At 39.6% G+C, this 25,497-nt stretch overlaps 1 protein-coding gene across 1 annotated transcript in view; it reads right to left on the bottom strand.

Moving 5' to 3' along the window:
- LOC111080671 overlaps nt 1-22,074 on the bottom strand; it is a 116,997-nt gene extending 94,923 nt beyond the window's left edge. Inside the window, 2 exon segments of the mRNA XM_041595407.1 lie at nt 20,893-21,009; nt 21,941-22,074. The gene's annotated coding sequence lies outside the window, so the exon portion shown is untranslated.
- Between the last annotated feature and the right edge of the window lie 3,423 nt (nt 22,075-25,497).

The following is a 25,497-nucleotide window of genomic DNA, read 5'->3' on the forward strand; positions in this document are numbered from 1 at the left end:
TCGTTGGAAATGGTTGCCCCATTTGAAAATAGGAAAAAAATGTTCGTTAAATATTAAAATATTTAATTAATTGCATATGCAAATATGTGTATAGCAAGGGGGCGTGACTTGGCTAATCTAAAATTTACATATTTATCCCTTATGAATGCGTTTGTTAATTGTTAGCTAGTTAGAATTTGAAACACAGAATATAATGGGCAACATCTTTGCAGCGTTCTCTGGTGGCCGAATACGTAGGGCCGCTTAGTTAGCATGGGTTGGAATGAAAAACAACTAATATCTCATAAAAGGTGCAATTGTGCGTTTTTTTGGTGGTTTTTTTTTTTTCTAAAAACGCAGTATAGTAGAGAAAGACAATATCTACCAGATTGCCGAACCTGAATCAAATCGGATCATAATTATAGCCAGAATGAAGAAATTTTACATTTTACGTTTTTTTTCCTACATCTGTTATTTACATATACAAGTATATTCTACATCTAACATGTAAATTCTACATGTACCATGTGGACATTCTCTACGACACTTTATTTTTTATCGTATCTTTAAAATTGTGCTTGTCACAGATTTTCGTCCTTTCTGGTGGCGGAAGGGGCAGGACGAAATTTTCAAATACACTTGTAGCAGTGTGATATCACATGAGTCTGGAAACAAAATTTGGTTTTTCTAGCTCTTATAGTCTCTGAGATATAAGAGCTTATCAAGACGGACAGATGGACGGACAGGCGGACATGGATATATCGACTCGGCTATTGATGCTGATCAAGAATATATATACTTTATGGGGTCGGAAAAGTTTCCCTTCTTTGCGTTGCACACATCCAGTTTTACCAAAAATCTAATATACCCCTTAACTCTTTTTAAGTACGGGTAATACTTTTGCTGAGTGCCAAAAGCGCTGTGAAAATAGGTTCAAATGTTTCAGAAAGGGATTTCTATTCCTAGAGAATGTTGTTCAAAATAATAAAACCATTTTCAGACGTTGTGTTGTGTTTTTTAAATAGCAGCAAACGTATTATGCGATTTCTATTTTCCCATTCAGTGTGAATACATAAATACATAAATAATACATTTATCATGCGCAGTGCGTGAAGGTGGTGCGAGTGAGCGAAAGGAGTGCGCAGGGGGGCTTGCCCCATATGTGAATGTGAATATATCAGTAAGCTGGGCCAAAATTTGATCAAAACATTTTTGTTTTGTTTTTTCAAGCGGATACCCACTTATTCTGTTCTTTGTTAGTAAATAAAATTATATATTTTTTTTAATTATTAGTTTGATGTTTTGGGTTTGCTACCACGAAAAGAAAATACAATTTTTTTTTCTTTGTTTATTTATTATCTAAAGTTCAACTATGGGCAGTTAAACTAAGGAAAGAACAAAAATGACATTAATATGAGAACATTGACTGACCCGATGGGACTGATTTATTAACCTTACGAATGTCGAGAAGCTGCAGCATCTACGATCATGCCTAAAGGGACCAGCGTTGGACACGATCTCGTCGCTGAAATTTAGGCACGCCAGCTATCCCATTGCTCTAGATCTACTCAGCAAACGATTTTATAAGAAGGGTCTCATATTTCCGGCACATGTCACAGACATTCTGAGCTCGCAGCGTGTCGAGGCCTCATCTGTTTCCCAACTACGGTCTCTTTCGGATACAGTAAATGCCAATCTGCGAGCTTTACAAAGTATAGGGACAAAGGAGCAGTTTGCTGACTGCATCTTAATACACAGCCTGCTGCAGAAGGTGGACAGAGCCACACAAACCAAGTGGGGGGTATGCTCGTCGTTGGATAGCATACCCTCCAGCCAGCAATTCGCCACGGTTCTGAAGCAGAGGTGCCAGAGGTTGGAAACTCAACGGCACGCAAAGGATATGTACACCCAGAGAAGTCGGAAACACTGTCTAATCGCAAACAGCTCCAAGGTCTGTACATTCTGCGGTGATCCAGGACACTCCATTTATGCGTGTTGGCAATTTGGGAATCTGTCTGATCAACTTCGGCTTCAGGAAACTAAGAAGCTGTCACTGTGCAGGCCACATGCAGGGTGCATGTCATTCTCGATCCTGCCGAATATACATATGGTGCTAGACATCACACTCTACTTCATTTCAAGTTTCCGTCTTACGGTTCTCAATCCATTCTGCCTTCACTGTCACATTCTACATCGGCTCCGCCATTGCCCGCGGGACTCTCTGGCGTTGTGCATACTGAAACAGCGTCAGCCACATCGCTTTTGGCCCAGAGTCACAGATAGGACATCGTACTTCTTACCACTGCCATAATCAGCGTGAGGGATCGCTCTGGTACACTCATTCCATGCCGTGCCTTGCAGGTGCATCTCATTACTTCTCGCCTGGCTCAGAAGTTGCAGCTTCAAAGGAAAGAGTCGAATGTTTTGGTGTCTGGCCTCGGCGAGTCGCGTGCCATATCGGAAGGATGATGCGTAGATATCAACCTGGAATCACACTCATCAAGTTATGCCATGACCATTTCGGCAGTAGTTGCTCCCACCATTACGTCCAGTCAACCTAACTGCAATATCGACCTAAACAGCTGAAACGTTCCCTGCAACACACAGTTAGCGGATGCTAAGTTCTACAAGTCTCAACCTGTGGACATTCTTATTGGAGCGGGACTGTTCTTTGAGCTTGGGAGCTGGTCTGCCACGTCTTCAGGAAATCAGACCAGGATGGATAGTTGCTGGAGAGGTGTCTCAGTCTCGCGCAGCAGATCCACTTTCTTCTGTTTTATTTCCAGTGTGAAGTGGCCCCTCTCTCGAGTATTGGACCCCCTCGTCGAGTCAGACATGGTTCCCGGAGTGGCTATACTAAAGACGTCACCAGGATCAACAAAAGAACAACATGGCTGCCAAAGAAGGATGTTAAAGACCCGTGCTCTTCAACGGGGGGAGTATGTTCGGCTAAGCGCCGGCCCATGGCAGCACAAAGAGTACTATGTAACATCTCTTAATGTAATGTCTCTCTTTATAGCCGTTTGTTTGCCTGTGCTTATGCTCTTGCTGGTGCTTTGCTCTTTCTTGGCGTTCGTTAGTCGCTGTGGGGGAGGCTCATCGGAAAAAGCAGAATACACTTCAAGATCGATCACCACCGTAGTTAAACGTTTTGCTGTCTGGCACAGTGACCTGCCTGCCAAAAGTTCTATACGTTCACAACATAGATATACCGCTTACAACAGTCTTGAACCAGCGTAGCGTCTTCAAGCGACCCATTTTTCGATACAAAACATATATATAAACTTAAGTACAATAAACTGTGAAATATTAACTGATCAAAGAAAGATTCATAGTCAGAGTAATTAGTAAGACAGAGACAGAGGTAAGGCTATCTGCGATAAAATGTCATGAAGTTACATTTAAAAATGTTAAGCGGAAGAGTTTTTATCAAGCACCAATTACACTACTCAACAAAATTAAACTTTTTATTGAGGCTGTGAACCAGAATGACTTTTTCTAATAGATTTCGGGATTTAAAAATTGTACTTTACTTTGTTTTATTGTGTAATTCTTTTTTAAAGAATTTTTAAAATTTGTTATTTTTATAACCGTGCTCAAAAAAGAGTTATGGGGTATATGTATTAGATTTGTGGTAAAAGTGGATGTGTGTAACGCAGAGAAGGAAACGTTCCCGACGTCATAAAGTATATATATTCTTGATCAGCATCAATAGCCGAGTCGATAGAGCCATGTCTGTCTGTCCGTCTTGTTTGACGCCTGGATCTCAGACTATAAAAACTAGAGGAACCAAATTTTGTTTCCAGACTCATGTGATATCACACTGCTACAAGTGTATTTCAAAATTTCGACCCATAAAAAAAACCATAATTCGTTAAAAATATTAAAATCCCGAAATCTATAAGAAAAAGTCAGTTTTGGCCACAGCCTAATTGTCGTGTTGACTAGTGTTATTGAGGGCGTCCAAATCGGTTTGGAGGAATAACGGGGATACGGGATCACTATGGGGAAAACATAACTTCACATCAGCATCATCAGCGTACATTAGGACTCGAGAATGAGTTAGAACTTGAGGAAGATCATTAATAAATAAATTAAACAACAACGGACCAAAATGGCTTCCTTGAGGTACACCAGACGACACATAAACGGGGTTCGACAGACATAGTTTGGAAATTGCCCGGTAATTGGAATCATCCGATTTAGACCGAGGGACCGAGGGAAAATCACCTAGCTCGAGAGACAAGTTAAACAGTTTCAAGAGGGGCAAACTAAGAGAGTCAACATAAAGTTTAAGGATAGCACTGGGAACCAAGTCTGGGCCAGTAGTAAACGAAGATTTACATTATGTTAAACCAGCTAAGAGGCCATGAGTGAGTGGCTATGAGTGCTCGTTAGATGAAGCATGTATAGTTGAATGGTTATTAGTAGGAACAGAGTAGCAAAGTTGGAGAAATGAAGCAAATAGATTAGAAGTTTCGCCATCATTATCAGCGAACCTTCCATTATAGGAAAACGAAGAAGGAAGTGGGGAGGATCTACGTTTAGAGTTGAAAAACCTAAAAAAAATTGCTTAGGATCGCGTTTTAAGTTGAGATTACATGTAGCCAAGTTATTATTATAGCACGATGTATTAAATAGAGAAAATTTCGATTTTGCAATGGAATACTTAGAAAAATCCGATTGCCGCCCAGACCGTTTAAATTTCTTAAACCCATATTATTGCGTATAGCATTTACTTGACACAACGATGTATCGGACAAGGAGTCTACAAAATCATGATGAATAGATGGGAACATCAGGTTAGAGTCAGCAGGAGACCAGGAAATATTTGGTAGGTTAAAATCCCCTAGGACGAAAAGACGATCGGAATCATTAGGTTGAGACTGAAGATGTGAGACGTGAAGCATATAGGTAGAAAATTCGGGGGATGGTGGAATGTAAGAGCAGGATATAAAAAGATTGAAATAGGTCATGCGAAGTTTAACTACAATTATTTCAATGTTGTTTTCTCCTTTGACGAAAGAGTTGAGACGCTATGTCCCGTAATGCATTGCCGCTTGCTCTTTCTAGTGTCTAGCCAAGGCCAGGTCCAGGTCTTCCCGACCAAAAATTTGGGGGAACTGAACCATGGCCATGACTGGAGGTGCCTGGCGGGCAGGCATAAAACGATTGGGGGGTGGTCCCCCCGAAAAATATTAACCAGCATGGACCCTCTGGGCCAACAATGGAGCGGAAGAAGGAGCAAGCAAGGGTTGGGATGACAACCCAAACGTCGGTGGAAAGCGTGGCTGCTACCACCGGCGGGCACGGGGAGGAGCAATCCTCTCTGCGTGTCGCCAGCGGCCACACCTCTGATATGGCGGGAGCAGGTCATATCAGTTGCAATGCTACTGCCACAAAAACAACTCACTCCAAGTTGAGCCGCACAGGTGCCGTGGTCGATACAGACTCGGACCTGGAGAGCGTGCTCTCGGTAACCAAGACGGAGGAAGATAGCCTTCTCCGCTCCCCGGAACCAGGTTCCAGCTCCCTGCGTAGGGAAGGGCCGAAGCTTTCCAAGGAGGGGTTGAAGGCGAAGGCCCAGTACAAAGCGGTCCTCAAAATCATGGGCCGGCTCCAGGGCAAGAAGGACCTTTCTGAAGAGAAGGCCAAACTGGCCTGGGCTGAGCAGAGGGTAGAAGAGGGACGGCTACACTTCGCGCAGATGACGCAGATGAAGGCATCGAAGGAAGGATTTGTCAACAAGGTGGAGGAGAGTCTCGTCTCGGAGGAGGACCCAATGGCCCCCATGCCCACTTTCGATGGTGCTGGGTGGCTGAACGGGGTAAAAATACTCAAATGTATGGACGACCCCACACTTAAGTGGCTGATGCAAACGGTCTTCCAATTGTAAGCGTTGTGGGAGGGGGCCTAACTGGAGGTGATGGACAGGGAGCTAATCCCTTCCATACCAAAGGCAAAGGTACTCTTCCCCATCGCAATCCAAGGGGACCGTGCGTTGAAGCTGCTACAGCGGCAGAATCCTGACGTGAACTGGAGGATACTGCACATTGGGAGCCCACTACCCAACGAACGGGGCCAGAGTGCGATCCTCCAGATCAACAAGGAGGCAGAGGACCTGCTGTACCCAAGATTCGGGAAGATGGCGTGGGGAATGGCAATGTTTACCTGCGTCTTAAAAAGCGCCACCCCGGGGATAAGGATGCGCACACTCTACAGGCAGGCGAGGTGGAGAAGGACCTTGGTCTGGAAACCATCGTGGAGGCCGCGCAGGGTCTTGCTCTGGACTCGGAGGAGGACGGTGACCTGACGGTAGTAGTCAACCCGTCGAGCGGAGCTGAGCCAGACACACATGTTGAGTGTGCTGCAGCTCAACTTACATAAGAGCCAGATTGCGTCGGCGGAGCTCCTCTTTGCCATGGGGCAAGGGCCCGCCGATATAGCCTTAGTCCTGGAGCCATGGGTTGCATCAGGTAATTCTGTGGTCGGACTAAAGTCCTCGAATTTTAACGTTTTCTATCCACCATCGGTAAGTAGGACCAGAACCGCCGTAATCGCACGAAAGGGCATCCATGCTTACCTTATGTCTCATTACAGCACTGACGATCTGACCGTGGTGATGCTAGAATGTAAGGAAAGGCGCCTGATGGTAGCTTCCTGCTACATGGCACACGACAAGCCAGCTCCACCGGAGTAGCTAAGGAGTCTGGTGGCGGAAGCCAGTCCGAAAGACCAGCAACTTCTAGATGGTACGGACGCCAATGCCCACCATAGCATGTGGGGAAGCCCCGCAACGACAGGTGAGTCACTTCTAGCCTTTAAACTATCTACTAACCTAGATGTAGCTAACGTGGGGGAGGAACACACCTTCGTTGGTCCCACCTCGTCTAACGTACTAGACATAACACTCGTAACGGGAAAGAGTACTTTGGTATCTGGCTGGAGAGTCCTTGAAAGACCATCCTTATCAGACCAGAAGTACATTAAGTGCGAATTTTAGCACTCTGCGAAGATAACTGTCTATAGAAACCCCCGGAACACAAACACATAATCAGCTTGCCTGAGCACAGGCTATATCCCTATTCAATGGAGGACCTCGAGGACTGTCTTCCTTTCAAAGGCAGGAAAGTGCAGCCATATGAACCCCAAGGATTATAGACCGATAAGCCTCACCTCCTTTCTAATCAACTGTAGAAAAGCTGCTGGATCTACACATTGGGAACGATGTAGGGGGACAGATGTCAACCAACCAGCGTGCCTACACCAAAGGGAAACCGGTAGAGACGGCACTGCATACGCTAGTAGCCACCATCGAGAGAGCCCATCATAATAAAAAGTATGATCTAGGAGTATTCGTAGACATATCCGGAGCATTCAATAACGTGAATACGAATGCCATAATGGAACGCCTAGAAGCGACCAACACGCCCCTCCTATGGAACCTGGTGGTCGAAGTCCTAATAAAGAGATTCGAGTGGAGAGCCCCAAAAATAACCGCTTATGCGGACGACATAAGCATAATTATTACGGGAGTATGTCCATCGACCGTCAGCTCTATAATATAATCCACACTCAAGGAGATATGTGAGTAGGTGGAAAAAGTATGACTCAGTATGAACGCGGACAAGACGGACCTCACCCTCTTTACCGAGAGATACAAGGTGCCGGAATGGATCCCCCCGAAAATTTATAAAACCAGGCTGACCCCGCAAGCACAAGTCAAATACGTCAGCATAGTACTGGAAAGCAAGCTGGCATGGAGGCCCAATGTGGAGGTCAACACCAACAAAAGCACTCGAAACCATAATCGGAATCGACCCCCTGAACATCCACGCTCAACTGACTGCAGGAAAGGCGGCACAACGCTTAGTAGCATCAGGAAAAATGTTTCTACAAGGATTCGGGCACAGTTCAATTGGCCGAGACATGACCAGTATATCTAACGACATGATCGCCCAAACTTGCCTGGATGTAAAAACAACCTCATTTATGGGACCCAACAAGACTCAACACCTCAACATCTACACCGACGGCTCCAAGATGCAAGGAGGAGTAGGAGCGGGCATATACTGTCAGACCCTGAGATAAGGCTGCCCTATAAGCCACCGGGCCAATGCAGCATATTCCATGCGGAAGTCTACGCCATTCGGAAAGCGGCGGAGGCAGCTCAGTCCATCGATCGTTCACACGGCGTGGTAAACCTGTTCGTGGACAGCCAGGCGGCTATAAGATCCATGCAGTCGTCAGCAGTCAGTTCCAGAAACGTCCTGGCGAACAGGGAGGCATGAGACTACCTAAGCACGACAAAGTCAGTGCGGATCCATAAGGTTCCCAGCCACCAGGTCATCGAAGGTAACGAGACAGCGAATGTACTGGCTAAGGCAGGCGTCGGGCTGGCCATTGAAAGAACCGAGAACGTGCCTGTCTCCCTTAGAACCCTACAAAGCGCGCTGGAGAAACGAGCGGACACGAAGGCCAGAAGCCGGTGGAAGAGTACCACCACCTGCAGAATCTCGAAACCATGTGCCAGGAGCGCAATGGTAAGCTTAGCCACTACTTACTGCACCTGCCACGGAAGGTCTGCAGTCCTTTTAGTGGGAATACTCACAGGTCACTGTCTGACTGCAGCACACGCAGTTAAACTAGGCATCACCAACAGTGGTAACTGCAGGAAATGCGATGAAGGGGCTATCGAAACTCTGGAACAGTTGCCAGAGGAGAAAATTCCTGGGTACCCCGGTGATGGCATCACTGGCCTTCGCGAAAAACACCTCGATCCTCAAGAACTTCCTCACAACAGTAACAAAGATTCATGCACCCCCCATTCGTACAACTAAGGGCCATATCGACCTATGCGTGGCCGCCGTGAGGGACGCCCGGGTCAACCTAACCTATGTCCGAGCGAACGGCAACCAGGACACCGCCACCACGAGTTGTACGATCCAACCTATATATATTAAATTTGTCAACTAGAATCTCGGAATTATAAATTGAAGAGTTCAGCTAGGTTTCAGAAAAGCGATCACATCCGACTCGAAAGAAGCACTGTCAGTATACAACTTGTTCAGCTTGCTACACAAGCCACGAAAGTTCTGATACGATATCTTTAGAGCCAGGGAAGTATTTAGTTTTTTGACGGTGCAAGTAATGCGGCCAGGGATGGTGATGGACGGACGGAAGTTGAAGCGGAAGAAGATGGTGTGGGGAACTCGAAGTTCAGGGTTATGGGAGCGATTAGTAAACATATGAAAAATTCTGTTTGGTTAAATATATGTACATACAAAAAATTAAATCGCCGGTTTTTTTAAATAATATTGAAACTTAGAAACTAGTTCATATTGAAATAAGATATTTTTATTTTTGTTTTTAGTAAATGTTAAAAAATTAACGATTGGTGAAAATCAAAAAGTTCAGCTGAGGTTGATATATTTAGTTAACTAGTTCGCCAAAACTTTTGCAGGTTTTTTACTGATTAATGACGATATGAATAGTATCAATATATATGCAATATATTTCACTGCATTATTATTTAATAAATCTATTTCTAAAGGCCCCCAATTGAAATTCACCAAAATAAACGTAAGGAGCAACAAATTGCGGATTCCCATTTGACAGATATCAATATCGGACAAGGGAAAAGTGTCGTCAGTTCTTAATTCACCGATTTTTTGTTTTCTTTTGTTTTGGGTATAATAAAATGCGATTGCCAAAACGATGGCCTATTTAACTAAAATATTTCCATTTCCAAACCAAACAAAGATTTTTTTCAAAACAATTATCGCAAATCAATTTGAGAATGAAACACTATCGAAACACAATTTCAATTCGTACGAATTGTTCCAAAATCGTAATCGCAAAAATTTACGAAAATCGGAGCGCACCAAGCTTACAATATAAAAGGCAAGAGAAATACAAATGATCTCGTTTTTAAAGTAATCCTTAAATAGAAAAACATTCTTATTTTTGTATAGAACAATTTATCAGGAAATAAAATTTGTGTGCTATTACGTTTGATTCTATGAATATTGAAGAGGTTTCCTTTTTTCAACATCCTGTGTGTTTTATAACTAGTTTTCTACGCGAAACTTGGTATCTACTAGATTTTAAAATTTGTCGATGTTTATTTCGTTATACAATACTTTTTAAAATATTGGGTTTTGGGTCTCTGCTTTCATATAAAAACATTGATGAAGTGCTAAAAATTATTCATCAGATTGAGATCAGGACCATTTCCCCGCCAAATTCCTAATTGTCCTAAATGTCCTAATTCCCACCATTGCTAAATATTATTTTACGTAAAATACCGAAACCAAACTTTTTGAATAAATCATAGCAAAATTCAATAAAAAAGTTTTAAAAAATTTTCTTGTCCAATGTTGCACTGGGGCAAGGAGCAGAATCGTTTTAGAAGATGTGGGCATCAGTATGCGGAAAGTACTGCTCACTAGACGGAATGCGGTTCTTCTCTAAAATTTGTTTGGACGTGATCGCGTTTACCTATCCGTTAATTAATGCCAAATACCTAACCCTTTAATTTAAAAAAAACCCCCAGGCCATCCTTTTGCCTCCTTGCCACATCGTTTGTTTTGGGCACTCATTTTTAGAGCGTTCGATGAATTTCTAATATCTTATACCATTTTGAACCGATCTTCGTTTACGAATACGATCCTACCTTTGGGGTCCTTTTGGGTGGTCTTCCTCTTACTTCCTGAGGCGGGTAGTCGTTTTGCCGAACAGAAATTTTCGAAATCCTTTACAAAATTGTGTTTTGAACACTTACTCATACTAAATTTGGTGCTAATAGCGCCAAAACTAAAATTATTTGACCGCAAACACAAAATGGCTGCCTTCTCAGTTTCAGTTCTTTTCGTCATTTTTTACATTTTTAATTTGTTGAAATGAAAACAAGTCATTAATTAACAGCTAATGAATGTATCTATGCAATAAAAATATTTCCCGACTGACTTAGATGTTTTTGAATTCGCGCCATCGGTTTAAAATCCACATTCCAATCCAAACTTATTCTTAAAGCCTAGCACTCAAAAAATGTTTCATAGCCAAAAGTGCCATATATTTTAATAGCGGCCATTACCATTACCAATCTACCATTAGATTCTAAATCTTTTCCGCTAGAGGCCGCTCGCGCATGGCACAGGGCAGAGTGTGGGCGAACGAAAAGAGATTGAGTAGCGTTGTCTCGTGCTGGAGGAGGTCGGGAAAGCAACTGAAAATGAATTTCTTTATTCTGGCTATAATGATAATGATCCGATCTGATTCGACAATCTGGTAGATATGGTCATTCTCTACGATACTACGCTTTTACTTTTCTGGTATCTTTAAAATTGTGGCTGCACGTCCATTTTGTGGCGGAAGGGGCGGGGCGGGGCGAAATTATGAAATTCACTTGTAGCAGTGTGATATCACATGAGTCTGGAAACAAAATTTGGTTGCTCTAGCTCTTATAGTCTCTGAAAGCTAGGCGCTTATCAGGACGGACAGGCAGAGACTCGGCTATTGATGCTGATCAAGAATATATGTATATACTTAATGGGGTCGGAAACGTTTCATTCTCTGCGTTACACACTTTCACTTTTACCATATATACAATATACCCCTGAACGGGGTACGTGTATAAAAAGGGCACCACCTCAATTTCATTTTGCAATTAAGATTCGTTTTAATGTATAAAACGGCGTTTACTTTTAATTTCGAAGAGGAATTTTTTGCAGTTTTGAAAACGGAAAAAATTTTCCTTTGCTGAATGCGTTTTCAAAAGTAAATCGGAAATTTGTTGCGAAAGTAAAAACCGGGGCCTTTAATGTTTACGTTTTGTTTGCAAGGTACACGGCGGAATATAGAAAAACTTTATATTTTTCGAGCGGCTAACAAAATACTATCGAATAACATTGCCTGCTTTTCTAGTATTAATCGGTGTTTTATACCCGTACTCAAAAAGAGTTAGGCGTATTTTGTATTTGTGTTAAAGGGGATGTATGCAACGCAGAGAAGGAAACGTTTCCAACCCCATAAAGTATATATATTCTGGATCAGCATCAATAGCCGAGTCGATATAGCCATGTCCGTCCGTCTGTCCGTCTTGATGAGCGCCTAGATATCAGAGACTATAAGAGCTAGAGAAACCAAATTTAGTTTCCGGACTCATGTGTTATCACACTGCTACAAGTGTATTTCAAAATTTCGCCCGCCCCCTTCCTACACCACAAAGGACGAAAATCTGTGGCTGGCACAATTTTAAAGATTTTAAAACTAAGAACGCAGTATCGTAGAGAATAACCATATATACCAGATTGCCGAATCTGAAACAGATCGGATCACATTTATAGCCAGAATGAAGAAATTCATTTTTAGCTGCTTCCCGCACCTCTTGCAGTAAGAGACCACGCTATTCATTATCTTTCTCGCTCCCACACTCTGCCTCGTTCAGTGTGCCAGTGCCAGAAGATGTAAAATCTAAATGGTAAATGTAGAATCTACATGTAAAATATACATTGTATATGTAGATTTAGATAACAGATGTAGAAAAAAAAAACGTAAGATTGAAATTTTTTTTAAATTCTATATAAATAATAAGCTCTGTTGCCGACGAAATTTAAACCTAAAAGAATAGCGCTGAAATTTAAACCATAACAGCCACGTAGGCGCATACGGCAACGCCACTATGCATAAGCACCACCATTCGGCAACTCTAAAACAGAGAGACAATTGAGGATAAACCAGCGAAGCAAGAACACAAAGTTTTTTAAAGCTTTCTCTTATTATTATTATTAAACTCATATAATAAATTGGAATACTATATAAATTTTTCTACCCTTTATTGCTTCGAAATATTCAACACCCGTGCCTCAACAAGCTAAAAAATTGATATTCTGACTGAATTCGGGTATAAAAGTAGAGTCGCGTCCCCAGAAGCGACTGACACGTTCCTTCTCGTTTTAAACTAAGTTTTAACCAGCCGTACAGACCCTAGCGAACAATTTGTGCTCGAAAAATGTCTTATCGGTTCTATATGAATACCAACCTTGATTTTGATAGCGTGCAGTTTTTTCAGAGCTGAGTACTAGGCATAAAAGAGATATTAAAATAACATGATATGGTCAGGAAGACGCGTCGTCATTTTTTGTATACTAAACTTAATTATATTAGGGGAAAGGTGCTGGTTGTGGACAAAGTTTGGTTTTTTCTTCACAACTTTTGACCATATTATGCAAACATATCTGTACCAATGAAAAGCTTCAGGTCTTAGGTAACTATAATTCTAAGAACTAAATTGATTCCCCTATGTCATCAAGAATTTAGTGAAACGTTTTCACATTACTCATATTTCACATTATGTACAGCATAAGCGAGAGTTTGAGCTTTTAAATAAATTTTTATATAATCAGTATATTGCTGTCGTTGAAAGGGAACTTAAGGTTAATCCCAGGTCGTTCTGGAATTTTATAAATTCAAAAAGGTCGACGAGTTCTCTTCCTTTAGCTATGAACGTTGGTAACTTGAGCTCAAATACTGATAGTGGCATAGCAAACCTTTATTTAATAATTTAGGTCAAATTTCGAGCCATACGCAGTTTGGCATGATTTTGATGTCTTAGACTCTATCCCTTAGGTGGTCAATATTGGCTCACTTGATGTATCGGATGTGGACATTTTGTCGACAACTCGAGTAAACCCGACAGTGATGGCATTTCCGCACTTCTGCTTAGCAACTGGTATGTTGCTTTTTGAGAACCTCTGAAAATGCTCTTCTAAAAATTCTTTGGTAACGGGTCAGTTTATTGGAAAGTGGAAAGCTGCCACTATTACTCCCGTTTTTAAGAGAGGTGCTAAGAATTGTATCTCTAATTACACTAGTCAACACGATTTTTCTTCAAGGAACAAAACGAACTTTTTCTTAAAGATTTGGGGCTTAGAAATGGTTTGATGATATTTTTTTTTTCTATGGCAGAACTTTTTTTTAAAGAATTTTTTAACACGGGTATTTTTTTTAACCTTTTTTCAGAGGTAGCGATTGTTTTTTTCACATAACTCTAGTATCTTACGTCTGGTTGTAAAAAACTTTGGTATTTTGAAAAGACAATTAAAACAGCTAGAAGTTAAGCCCAAACACTTTGCAAAAATTATGATTTTTGTGAGGTATTTTTTACGACATTTTGGCTTTAAAAACTCAGGAAAAGTCGAAAAAAATTATATCCTGTGTCCTCTAATTTTTGTGTATAGGTGCATTAATTTGGCGTCGTTTAAGGTATCGCTCATTAAAATCTATGGAGAGACTTTGGAGCTAAAATTCGTTAACCAAACCTAAAATATGGAAAAAATTAACAAAAAATACCTTTTGGAAGGTTGCGGGCCAAACTGACAATTGGGAACAAAGCAAACGAAAAAGGGTTGTACATTTGGTACCTGATCGCGTTCCTTTGGTATAAAATGTTTTACTTTTTTCGTTATCTGAGGTAGGATACCTATTCAGGTCAAATGTTTCCTTTATATTCTCACAAGTGCAGGTCCACACAAATTGGATCTCGTCGCGTCTACCTAATCATATTTCAATAAAACCAAAGTAAAAATACCTGAGATATGGGATTTCATTCCTTAACCCATACAACAATCAGTAATTTTTAGTCTTTTCAGTCAATTCTAAGAATATACAACCTTTTTTATTTGGTGTTATGTTGCCACAAGTTTTTAAACATAAGTGATACATTTGGTTTGCTAATGCTTGTTAACATGTTTTAAAATAATTTAAGTTTTCTGGCTGTCTTCCGTTTGTATTCGAACCAGATTCTCTTATAAGATTCCACACATTGTCGCCCATCATGTTCTCATTCCAAACACCTTGATAACGTTGTTCCATAGATTTAAATTGTTGATGAAATCTCTCTCCGTGTTCATCACTAACGTCGTTGACTGCGATTCGACTTTTGCCTTGGTAAAGGAGCCGTCTGACGGTTGCTTTCTGATTTTTGTTTGTTTAATGGTTAGTTTTTATACCCGTACTCAAAAAAGAGTTAAGGGGTATATTAGATTTGTGGTAAAAGTGGATGTGTGTAACGCAGAGAAGGAAAATTTTCCGACCCCATAAAGTATATATATTCTTGATCAGCATCATTATCCGAGTCGATATAGCCATGTCTGTCTGTCTGTCCGTCCGTCCGTCTTGTTGAGCGCCTGGATCTCAGAGACTATAAGAGTTGAGCGTATAATTTTTTAGAATTTTAGAATTAAACAAAAAAAAATTACATTTTACATTTTTTTGCTACATATGTTGTCTAAATCTACATCTACAATGTATATTTTACATCTAACATGTAGATTATAGATGTAGCATTCATATTCTACATCTCCTCCGCTAGGGGTTGCTCGTGCACTGAACGCGGCAGAGTGTGCGAGCGAGAAGGAAAATGAGTTGCGTTGTCGTCGGCAGGAGTGGGAAGGGGAAGCAACTGAAAATTAATGTCTCCATTCTGACTATAATTATGATCCGATCTGATTCAGATTCGGCAGTCTGGTAGATATGGTCATTCTCTACGATAATGCGTTTTTAGTTTTATCGTATCTTTAAAAATGTGCCTGCCACAGATTTTCGTCTTTTGTGGGGGCGGAAGGGGGTGGGGCGAAATTTTGAAATACACTTGTAGCAGTGTGATATCGCAAGAGTCTGGAAACCAAATTTGTTTGCCCTATCTCTTATAATCTCTGAGATCTAAGCGTTCAACAAGACGGACAGACGGACAGACAGACAGACAGACAGACAGACAGACAGAAATGGCTATATCGACTCGGCTATTGATGCTGATCAAGAATATATATACTTTATGGGGTCGGAAACGTTTCCTTCTCTGCGTTACACACATCCACTTTTACCACAAATCTAATATACCCTTTAACTCTTTTTTGAGTACGGGCATAAAAAATAAATTGAATTCCTCGGTTTTTCAAATAAAATTAAGACTTAGAAAGTATTTCATATTGATAATAAGGTATTTTTTTTTTTTTTTTGCTACTGTTAAAAAATTACCGATTGGTGAACATCAAGAAGTTCAGCTGAGGTTGATATATTTAGTTAACTGGTTCACAAAAACTTGAGCAGGTTTTTTACTGCCAATAACTGATTAATGACGATATGAATGGTATATATGCAATAGACTTCACCAATTATCCAACTCATTCAGCAAAAAAAATGTTGTTTACATTTTCTTGATTAAATTTTTTGTAAAAACCAACAACCTCTAAAAAATTAAAAATAAAAACATGTAAATTACTATTAAATCCAAGGTAACAAAACTAGAATGTGTCCCGAATGAATTTCGAAAAAAAAAAATTTTGACCCAGCCTAATAAACACTATAATAAAATACGTTTCGTTAACTTCAACAATTCTATTTTGCAGTTTCTTAGCACAAAACACAAAAAAACCAGGATGTCCACAAACGGTATTATGACGTGTGTCATAACGGGGACTGAGCCACTTTTTTCCAATAAACCTAAAAATTATGTTACGCATAGATTTTGGTTTAAACCAAAGATAAATCACAAACTAAAATGACAACACTGACGGGAAAAAGAAACACTAATATTTTTGGACAAAATTTAAAAATCAGTTTAAGGGGCTCTTAAAAATCAGTTTAAGGGGCTCCCCCAATTTTGTATTTTATTACGCTCACAGCTCCTACACCAATGAACATAGATATTTTTTTGGTTATCGGCACGAAAGTTGCGGATTCACAATACTCATATCAGTAAATTTATCACGTTTTTTTTAAGATAACACCACTCGACAAAATTTAACTTTTTTCCGATTTTAACCAAACCGAATTTTTCCAATAGATTGGGAACGTTGGTAAATTTTTTTTTTAATATTTTAAAAAAAAGTTCTGACAGAAAAAAACAAATTATTACTAAGCAAGGAGAGAGAATTACCTTGGTTGATGATCTTGATGTTAAACCAGACCCCAAGTTAAAGTTTTCTGAACACATTTCTACCATGGTAAATATGGCCATGGGCGTGCTTGGGTTTATAAAAGAGGTGGTCAAAGGAAATTGACTACCCCTATATAACGAAGACTCTCTATATCTCGCTTGTTTGTTTAGAGTAAGGCTCTTGTGTATGGTGCCCCCAATATAATATAAATATAAAGTACACCAGGACCGTATAGAATCAGTAAAGAAAAAATTTTACTTTTTGCTTAGCATGGACTCAACTAAGATGCAAGTGTGAGCTTGCTATTTTGCCTTAACAGATTACTCTTAATCGTAGATGGTCATGCATATTTTTAGTATGTTAAGGTCATGCTTCGTGAATATGACGACGAAAAGGTTTAAATCAATCTTATTGTTTAAGGACGAATAAAATAATATATTTAATGATGACACTTCATTCATTGATCTTCTGGTAAATGAAAACAATAACATAATACAAATTTAAATTTGTTTTTGGTTTAATAATATTTTCTTCATTTTTATTTGAATTAATGTACTTGCGATATTTTGTAAAATTTAATTTGTTCAAGTAACTCTACTCAACCAATCAATAAATACTTTAGTATAAGCTTTGAGTGTAAACATTTTATATACCAGTACTCGAAAAGTTAAGTTAATCCACTTTTACCACAAATATAATATACCCATATTTGTGGTAAAAGTGGATGTGTGCAACGCAGAGAATGAAACGTTTTCGCCCCATAAAGTGTATATATTCTTGATCAGCAGAAGCGAGATGCATATATAGACCGCGAATCGTGTGTTACCAATTGACCAAATATATGCGTATGTACTATATATGCGACGACAGAAAATGCGAGAGATTGCAAAGGCATGCAAGTGGAAGACCAGATCATGACCATTTGCGATGGCATGTTATGGCAAACGGACCGAATTGCCCGTGCCCTACGCGATGCTACGAAAAGAGAGCGAGAGAGTGATAGATCGAGAAAGTGATAGTTAAAGGTGATAGAAAGAAAGGTTGAAACGTCTATTAAAGTGAGCGGCGTGTAGATACATGTAGATTAAAATTCGGTACTGTGCCCACTGTACGATTTTACGACTGTACGACTTTTCGGTTCAAATAACGTACAAATAACAAGATTTACTTTAAGGCTGCACCACTGACTATAAATACTGAATAATGCTCGGCTAGGAGACCAAACATGGACCACATAAAAAATGGTGCCAAAAATTTTAAAATGTGTATTGGATGATCGGCGATTGAAAGTTCTTGAGTTAGCTGATTGTGTAGGCATATTAAAAAGTGCTGTACATTGCATATTGACCGGAAAGGTGGACATGAAATAGCTATGCAGAAGATGGCTGTCGCGATTGCTTAAGAAGACCAGTGGGTTTTACAGCCAATAAAGTCATGGAGAACGTTTTTTTGGAATGCTTGCGAATTGACCACATTGGTTACACTACTCGACAAAATTGAACTTTTTCTTTGCGCTGTGAACCAAGATGACTTTTTATAACCGTACTCAAAAAAGAGTTAAGGGGTATATTAGATTTTTGGTAAAAGTGGATGTGTGTAACGCAGAGAAGGAAACGTTTCCGACCCCATAAAGTATATATATTCTTGATCAGCATCAATAGCCGAGTCGATATAGCCATGTCTGTTTGTCCGTCCGTCTTGTTGAGCGCCTGGATCTCAGAGACTATATGAGTTAGGGTAACCAAATTTGGTTTCCAGACTAATGTGATATCACACTGCTACAAGTGTATTTCAAAATTTCGCCCCGCCCCCTTCCACCGCCACAAAGGACGAAAATCTGTGGCAGGCACATTTTTCAAGATACGAGAAAACGGAAAACGCAGTATCGTAGAGAATGACCATGTCTACCAGACTGCCGAATCTGAATCAGATCATAATTATAGCCAGAATGAAGAGATTTATTTTTAATTTGCTTCCTCCGCCTCACCATTCAGAAACACGTTTCTCTTCTCACCATTCTCTTTCTCGCTCGCATACTCTGCAGCGTTCAGTGCGCGAGCAACCCCTAGCGGAGGAGATGTAGAATCTAAATGGTACATGTATAATCTACATGTTAGATGTAGAATATACAGATGTAGATAACAGATGTAGCAAAAAAATTTAAAATGTAAAAATTTTTTTTTTAATTCTAAAATTCTAAAAAATTATACGCTCAAAAATATATATACTGACTGAGTACGGGTATAAGTAGAGTCGCGTCCCCAGAAGCAACTCACACGCTCCTTCTCGTTTTTTTTAAATTCTAAAAAATTATAAGCTCAAAAATGTATATACTGACTGAGTACGGGTATAAGTAGAGTCGCGTCCCCAGAAGAGACTCACACGTTCCTTCTCGTTCTGATAGATTTCGGGATTTAATAATTTTTTTAGTACTTTTTTTTTATGGTTTAATTTTTTTTTAAGAATTTTTAAAATCTGATTTTTTTTTCATGGTTTTTATCAGAGGTAGTGTTACCATTTTTCACATAACTTAATTATCTTATATCTGGTTGCATAGAACTTTGCAGTTCTGAAAAGCTGACAATCCCATAGATTTTAATGAGCAATACCTTAAACGACGCTTAATTAATACGTCTATCTAAAACTAAAAATGTCGGCCAAGAACTATCTTTTTTTTTTACTTTTCCCGAGTTTTTAAAGTCTGGGAAAAATACCGAAAAAAATTATGAAATTTGAAATTTCCAGGCGTTAAGCTGCAGCTACAAAGTGTCTGGGTCGAGTTTATAGCTGGATCAGCTTTTCAGAACTACTTAGTTCTATGCAACCAGATATAAGATACTTAAGTTATGTGAAAAATAAAAGCACTACCTCTGAAAAAAACATTAAAAACGAGAAGGAACGTGTGAGTCGCTTCTGGGGACGCGACTCTACTTATACCCGTACTCAGTCACAAATATACATTTTTGAGCATATAATTATTTAGAATTAAAAAAAATAAAAAAATTTTACATTTTAAATTTTTTTGCTACATCTGTTATCTACATCTACATATATTATGGATATTATACATCTAACATGTATATTCTACATGTACCATTTAGATTCTACATCTCCTCCGCTAGGGGTTGCTCGCGCACTGAACGCGGAAGAGTGTGCGAGCGAGAAGGAAAATGAGTTTCGTTGTTGTGGGCAGGAGTGGGAAGGGGAAGCACCAGAAAATTAATTTCTTCATTCTGGCTATAATTATGATCCGATCTAGTTCAGATTCGGCAATCTGTCAGATATGGTCATTCTCTACGATACTGCGCTTTAAATTTGATCGTATCTTTAAAATGGTGCATGCCACAGATTTTCGTCTTTTGTCGGGGCGGAAGGCGGCGGGGCAAAATTTTGAAATACACTTGTAGCAGTGTGATATCACATGAGTCTGGAAACAAAATTTGGTTCCTCTAGCTTTTATAGTCTCTGAGATCCAGGCGTCAAACAAGACGGACGGACGGACAGACGGACAGACAGACTCGACTCGGCTATTGATGCTTATCAAGAATATATATACTTTTTGGGGTCGGAAACGTTTCTTTCTCTGCGTAACACACATCCACTTTTACCACAAATCTAATATACCCCTTAACTCTTTTTTGAGTACGGGTATAAAAATACCAGATTTTAGAAAATTCTTAAGAAAAACCATAATTCGTTAACAGTTTTTAAACCCCGAAATCTATCAGAAAGTCATTTTGGGCCACAGCGGAAATGTCGTGTTGACTAGTGTTACCGTTAAAATGGGTAAAACAGACAATGGCTAATATTATGCCAACTTATTGAATCGATTTAATGGGCATTTGTAAAAGAAGGGACCGCATTTGGCCAAGAAAAAAGTTATTTTCCACCAGGACAAAGCAAAGGGTGCAGACATGTGCAGTTTCCATTACAAAAATCCATGAATTAGGCTACGAATTGTTCCCTCACTCACCCTATTCTCTGGATTTAGTTCCTAGTGACTTTTTCTTGTTTTCAAACCTGAAGAAATGTCTCGGCGGAAAAAGATTTTAGTCCAATGATGAAGTCATCTCACAAACCTCGACATATCCTAATTTTTGGAAGGGATGAAGAAATGGAAAAATGTAAAAATAAAAAAAAATTCAATATTTGTGTTTTAGTGTTTAGGTCGGCTATTTCTGTGACAGCCCTCGTATTTAGCTCTAATCTTTCCTGCATGTTCGCAACTGGTTTGTTATACGAGTCTCGCGTCATTCGGCTGCGCCCCTCGGTCGGTTGGCCGGGATGAGGGCTGCGTCTCTACCTGGGATCCGCGCGTAACAGGTTTCGGCTGGCTGTCGCATGGGCCACTTGATGGTGCATTCATTGCATATCAACGTTCAAAGTAAAATTGGCTCGGATCGGATCCGAACTGTAAAATAAGGCGAAGGGAGCATAGTGGTGGGTGTATAGGTCCAGCTGGAGCTGGACGAATAGTCTTAATTAAGGATATTAATTAAGAATATATAATTAAGAATATGTAAAATCATATTTTGAGTGGCAATTTTTATCCATGTACAATTAAAGTTGGGCCTAATCCTAATACAATCTTGTTCCAGCCAAACAACTTCCCAAAAATTCATCTATTTCGATCAAATGTGGCCTCCACTCCAAATACCCGACATATGTACATGTAAATTCCATGGAGCATATTTGAAGAAAATTTTAAAATCAAGATACGGAAACCACAAATTATCCAACAGACTCCTTGAAAACGGCACTGCTTAAAAAATGTTTTGTGTGAAACAATAAGATATATTGATCTTTGATATAAAATTAATTCATATCTATTTGACTTAACCGTACGCCAAGTTAAAGGTGTTCAAACTAGAGTGAGAAGGGTGTACGAATAAATGTTGTTCTTACTGTATGTCTGTAAATGTGCAAATGCATATCGTTACTTTGTATACATCAATTTTTTTTTAAATAACGTTATACCGACACACATATATCACTAAGAAATGAAATACATATAGACTTACATACGTTTATATTTGGTGTGAGCTTGATATGATGGTATACATTTTCCTATTTATCACGTATTTTATATAAAAGAAAGTAACCCTTATTCATCTAGAGCCCTTATGCTGCACGTAAAAAAAAACAGTACGCAACCAATTTGGGGTATTCCTGAAACTGAATTGGATTCACTTTCAATTTTGTGGGTGTACAATTTACCTTTAAGAATTTTAAATAAAGCATTAAGTATTAAGTTATTATTATTTAAGTTTTAGCACAGTATTCAGCACCGCGGAATCGAAAAATTCCTGTCAAACTCAATACAAAAAAAAAATGGAGCAGGAATTTTTCGTTTACATTTTCCTGGAGTATGTATCCAGCAACACGAGCCGATTTATATCGATAGTTGCCTATCGGGACCGTGTGTGGACTGCGAGAACAGCTTAGGAATATATGTTCAATAACACTAGGCAACACTAGAATTAGGCTGTGGCCCAAAATAACTTTTTCTGATAGATTTCGGGGTTTAAACATTTTTAACGAATTATGGTTTTTTTTATGGTGTAGTTTTTTTTTAAAGAATTTTTTAAAATCTGGTATTTTTTTAATGTTTTTTTTCAGAGGTAGTGCTTCTATTTTTCACATAACTTAAGTATCTTATATCTGGTTGCATAGACCTTTGCAGCTCTGAAAAGCTGAAAAATGCAGTTATATATCCGACCCAGACACTTTGTATCGTCGTTTAAGGTATTGTTCATTAAAATCTATGGATAAACGGTGGAGCTAAAGTTCGTTAACAAAACCTCAAATGTGAAAAAATAGACAAAAAATACTTTTCGGAAGGTTGCGGACCCAACTGCCAATTGGAAACAAAGCAAACGAAAAAGGGGTTGAATTTTTGGTAAAAAGTATTTTTTGTCTATTTTTTCACTTTTGAGGTTTGGTTAACGAATTTTAGCTCCACCGTTTATCCATAGATTTAAACGAGCAATACCTTAAACGACGGCTATAAAATGGCTATATGCGTCTATAAAAAACCAAAAATGTTGGCCAAGAATTATTTTTTTTCGACTTTTCCCGAGTTTTTAAAGTCAAAATTTAGAAAAAAAAAACCCAAAAAAAAATACCAGATATTAAAAATTCTTTAAAAAAAAATGACACCATAAAAAAAATAATAAAGTACTACAAAAATTTTTAAATCCCGAAATCTATCAGAAAAATTAATTTTGGTTCACAGCATAAATCAAATGTTTAATTTTGTCGAGTAGTGTTATCTGCAATCAAATACAGTGGCTCCATCGCATAATCGGATACTTGTTTACCCAGTACGAATGTGCGCAAAAAGTATAAAGAAAGTTAGCTGTTCTCACTAGAATCTATGAGTTTTTGCTTATGATTTAGATAGTCAATGTTACAAAGTTATAATAAAAGTGTTTAACTTTAACAGCCGGGATTTTTTTTAAATCTATAATTTAACTCTCTAACTAACTTACATTAAAATCATACTTTTACCGCGGGTGCATGCCTGATAATTGTGTAAAAACACAACTTATTTAATACATTTTGTGCGTTGGTTAGTCGTGTGTCTGTGTTGTTGCTTTTCGTAAGTACGCCCTCTCATTACATTTAGCAGCTCTTTGTCGTAGTTATTGCCGTCAATCACTCTCTCTATCACCTAACTCTCAATAACTGTTCTTTCGCTCTCGCTCTTGTAACTTTTTGTGCAGTAACGCTCTCACCTATAAGCTGTTGCTGCAACCACTCTCCTCTCTCATCTTTTACCGATTGCGCTTTAAGCATTGCTCTAAGCATTTGCTCTGCACAGTGGTCTGATTGCTATTTGTTTTGAACTTTTTTTCCCGAAGTAAAAAAAATAAAAGACATAAATATGGAATTTTCTGTCGTCTGTGCCAAAAAAACCTGCAAGGAGCAGATCACCCATGACCAGCCCAATATCCCCTGCTGGCTTTGCGAAAGCGTAGTGCACGCAAAATGTGTAGGGATCTCGGGCCGTGTTGGAGACGCCATTTCCCAAAACAACGGCCTGCATTATAGTTGTGACGAATGCCGTGCTGTGGAAAACGACATGCGTTCGTTCATGAGGCAGACGCGGAGTGGCTTCAAAGAGCTGATCGTAGGCTTTAAACAGCAATATGATCGGCTCTTGACCATGGACACTCAGTTCAGCAGTTTACAGCTGCTGGCTGAGTCTCCGAGGCGCAAGAAGTCAACTCCGCGGGACTTGCAAGTACCGACTGCCTCATGTCCGCCGACATCTGAAAAACTTACTCCGACCACTCCCTACGTTTGCTACTCCAAGGGCAACGATCGCTGCTGGTGATGCAGATTCGGGAGCCGAATGCGTCACTTCGGAGAGTATGCAGTTAGAAATGTCCGTAGAGTCCGTGTCCATCGAGTCCGCACCCAACCCCTTAACTATCCCCTCAGTTTCGCTCCTACCAGCTAATATATGTCCAGGACCACCGGATACTGCCATCACAGGTACTATGCCTGTGGTGCCAAAACCACTGGTGGGAGTCCCACCAAAGCGACAAGTTTTTGTATCGCGGCTAGCCCCTGACCTGACATCCAATGATGTGACCGCTTTTATACAAAGCAAAATAAAAGCCGTCGGCTTAAAGGTGGAAAAATTTAACTTTTCCTACGCCAGGGAGATATCTTCCTTCAAGATAAGCGTCTCCCCAACTAAATTTGAAACCATTTGTTCCGCTAAGTTTTGGCCGGAGCCTTTGGGGGTTAAGCTTAAGTTTAAAGTTTTAAGTTTCAATCTGCCCGGTACTGTTTGGTCTTCGGTAAATGAGTCTAATAACCTTGTGCCCATGTCACGACATGACTATATCGACGGCCTGCTAGACCTATCCCTGTCTCAAGTCAACCATCTGAAAAGTTCCTTGGGTCGAGTGCTTGATCTGTGCTTTGTCTCGGATCCGACCATAGCGTTGTTAGCCCGAGCCCTTCCGCTCACTATACCAGAAGACTCCTACCATCCTACATTCGAAGTGTCAGTCGATATTGGCTCTACTTTATTGGATCGAATGGGTAGGATATCTGAACGTGTCCGCTGCTTTCGTAAAGCCGAGTTTACGAAGCTTAATAACCTCATTAGTGATTTTGATTGGTCCGCTCTGTATTTGTGCACTGACGTTACGAAAGGCACAAACATTTCTTACAATGTACTTGACACATTTTTTGATTCTTGTGTCCCACTTTCCTGTCCGGTTAGATCTGGAAAGCCTCCTTGGTTTACCAAAGAGTTATCCAGTCTAAAAAACTTAAAATCAAGACTTTATAAAAAATTTCGAGAAGTTGGTTCTCCCTCTTCTCTTTCTCATTATGTAATAGCTCAGTCAAATTTCTCCGTTCTTAACGCCCTACCTATCTCGATGCAGGATGCGATTTTCACAGGACCCTAAACAGTTTTACAACTTCGTAAATAGTAAGCGTAGAACGTCCGCACATCCATCCTCGTTATCTTTTCTCAATATGTCAGCAAACAATGATCAGGCAATTGCCGATCTTTTTGCCAAATTTGTCCAAACAACCTATTCTTATGAAAGCT

Source organism: Drosophila obscura, unplaced genomic scaffold (assembly GCF_018151105.1).
Source record: "Drosophila obscura isolate BZ-5 IFL unplaced genomic scaffold, ASM1815110v1 contig_58, whole genome shotgun sequence".
Lineage (NCBI taxonomy): Eukaryota > Metazoa > Arthropoda > Insecta > Diptera > Drosophilidae > Drosophila > Drosophila obscura.